General features: G+C 50.6%; 1 pseudogene; it reads right to left on the reverse strand.

Annotated features, from left to right (window-relative positions):
• Positions 1-975: 975 nt before the first annotated feature.
• On the reverse strand, positions 976-1,114 carry LOC116971628 (annotated as a pseudogene).
• Between the last annotated feature and the right edge of the window lie 2,083 nt (positions 1,115-3,197).

Below are 3,197 nucleotides of genomic sequence, written 5' to 3' on the forward strand. Positions count from 1 at the left end.
TCGAAGGGCCGAATGGCCTACTCCTGCACCTATTAAAAAATTTTTTTTTGACATGCTCTGTCAATGTTGGTATATCCAGAAGATTATGGCACCCTAATGTCAATGATGCTTTTATTGTCACATGTGTGAAGTGCTAGCACACAGTAAAATTCCTTTTCTTACAAACAGTCCAGTATTGATCACTGATTAGCAAGTGTACAGAAATTGTCTACTGAGCCTGCATGTAAAAGGTATCATGTTTTGGCTCCATTTTCAAAGTCCATGCTTTAGTTCTTACGACTGGTGCCCGTTCCAGGTAAGTCCCAGGCTGTTGCGGGGAGGTCACGTATCAGAGGAACGTATACAGTAAATGGAAGGATTCTTTGGAGTAATGATGTGCAGCGGGATCTTGGAGCAAGTCCATAGACCCCTGAGAGTGGCAACACAAGTGGATAGAGTAGTAAAGAAAGAATACGGCATGTGTAAGAAGGAACTGCAGATGCTGGTTTAAACCGAAGATAGGCACTAAAAGCTGGAGTAACTCAGCGGGACAGGAAGCATCTCTGGAGAGAAAGAAAGGGTGACATTTCGGGTCGAGACCCTTTTGCAGACTGGAAACGAGAGATATAGACGGTGATATGGAGAGATAAAGAGCAATGAATGAAAGATATGCAAAAAGTAATGAGGATAAAGGAAACAGGCCATTGTAAGCTGTTTGTAGGATGAACATGAGAAGCTGGTGCAACTTAGGTGGGGGAGGGATAGAGAGAGAGGGAATGCCGTGGCTACCTGAAGTGAGAGAAATCAATATTCATACCACTGGGCTGTGAATGGGGTTAGGAGGGAGAGATATGAATGGTGGAGTAGACTGATGTGCCAAATGGCCTAATTCTGCTCCTATCTTTTTTAACTTTCTCCAAAACGTTATCCAGACCTGCTGGTCAATACACCAGCATTGTGTGTTCACATTAGATAATTCTATTTTTATTTCAAAATCAGGGGAGAGCGCGAACGCAGTCCCCCACTACAACAACTTTTGCAGTCGAGTATCCGGCATTTGGGGACCGCAGGCGTCAGCACACCCGAAGTGCAATGGGATAGCCTCGTCCTGGAAGAACCTTTTTTAATTTAATTTAATTTTATTTATTTTTTTATTTCAAAATTGACTTTATTCAAATAATAAATATATACAATACGTGAACTGTGCGATATAATTCATCCGACATTTTCGGAGGCTATACAAATTGTTCAATACAGTCTATACATTTCTCAAATCTGTCCCCCACCCATGCCACTCATATGGCCCCCTGGCGTGGGATACCTTCCCTTATTTTGAGGGGCGTCTCCCCCATACCGTGCCCCCCATGTCCAGCAGCAGAAGGACCCTAGACTGTGGTCCTCCCCCACAGAGCCTTGGCGTCGGCTGCACCGAGCTTCAGTGAGTCCCTCAGCACGTATTCCTGCAGTCTGCAGCGGGCCAGTCGGCAACATTCACTGACGGACATCTCGCTCTGCTGTGTGGTGAACAACGGTCGGGCAGACCGAAGGACGTCTTTCACCGAGTTTATGATCCTCCAGCAGCACTCGATGTCAGCCTCTGAATGTGTCCCTGGGAACAGTCCGTAAATCACAGAGTCCTCTGTGGCGGAGCTGTTCGGGATAAAACGTTCCAGGGACCCTTGCATACTTCTCCAGACTCTTTTTGTAAATCCACACTCTGCAATGAGGTGGGCAACCGTCTCCTCTCCATAGCAGCCGTCCCGAGGGCAGCGTGCGCTGGCAGTGAGGTTCCGACGGTGCAGGAAGGATCTGACTGGGAGGGCTCCCCTCACCGCCAGCCAAGCCAGGTCTTGGTGCTTGTTGGTGAGTTCTGGCGATGAGGCATTTTGCCAGACAAGCTGGGCAGTCTGCTCTGGGAACCACGCCACCGGATCCATCGAGTCCTTTCCCTGCAGTGCCTGCAGGACATTCCGTGCTGACCACTGCCCAATGGACTTGTGGTCAAAGGTGTTGGTCCGGAAGAACCTTTCCACAAACGACAGATGGGGCGGCAATGTCCAGCTGACTGGCACATTGCATGGCATCTGCGCCAGGCCCATCCTTCGCAACACCGGGGACAGGTAGAACCTCAGCAGGTAGTGACACTTGGTGCCCACGTGCCTTGGCTCTACACTCCGCCTGATGCAGCCACACACAAAGGTGGCCATCAGGGCGAGGGCGACGTTGGGCACGCTTTTACCCCCGTTGTCTGCCGAGTTGTACATTGTGGCCCGTCGCACCCGGTCAATCCTCGACCCCCAGATGAACTGGAAGATGAGGGACAGGCCACACTTGCAGCAGCCCCGAGAGTACCTCACACCTGATGACCAAATTTTTTTTACCGGTTATGGAGAGGGAGCGTTGCCTCCACAGCTCCAGCTTCTTCCCCACCTTGACTATCCGCTCCAGCCAATTCTTGTTACTCGCCTCAGCCCCCCCGAACCAGATCCTCAGCGCCTTCAAGAAGTCAGGCTTGATGGTGAAGGGGTCGGAAGATCGGTCAGTCCAGTTTCCAAAGAGCATGGCCTCGCTCTTCCTGCGGTTCACCCTGGCTCCCGTGGCCGACTCAAACTGGTCGTAGATGCTAATCAATCTGCGGACCGACCCTGGATCCGAGCAGAAGACGGCGACATCGTCCATGTACAGGGAGGTCTTGACTTGAATGCCCCCACTGCCTGGCAATGTCACTCCTCTTATGCTCGCATCCTTCCTGATGGACTCGGCAAAAGGTTCAATACAGCAGACAAACAAGACAGGAGAGAGAGGGCAACCCTGCCTGACTCCAGACCTTACAGGGAAACTGTCTGATTCCCACCCATTGATTTGGACTGCACTACAGACATTGGTGTAGAGCAGTTTGATCCAATTTCGGATTCTCTCCCCAAAACCCATTTTGGAGAGCACGTCCCTCATGTACGTGTGCGATATCCTGTCGAAGGCCTTCTCCTGGTCCAAGCTGATTAGGCAGGCATCCACCCGTCTGTCCTGCACGTAGGCAATGGTATCTCTCAGCAGCGCTAGGCTGTCTGAGATTTTCCTGCCAGGAACAGCACAGGTTTGGTCCGGGTGGATCACCTGTCCCAGAGCAGACTTGACCCGGTTGGCGATGGCCTTAGACAGGATCTTGTAGTCTACATTCAACAATGTCATGGGTCTCCAATTCTTTATATCCTTCATCT

Source organism: Amblyraja radiata, chromosome 3 (genome assembly GCF_010909765.2).
Source record: "Amblyraja radiata isolate CabotCenter1 chromosome 3, sAmbRad1.1.pri, whole genome shotgun sequence".
In the NCBI taxonomy this organism is placed as follows: Eukaryota; Metazoa; Chordata; class Chondrichthyes; order Rajiformes; family Rajidae; genus Amblyraja; species Amblyraja radiata.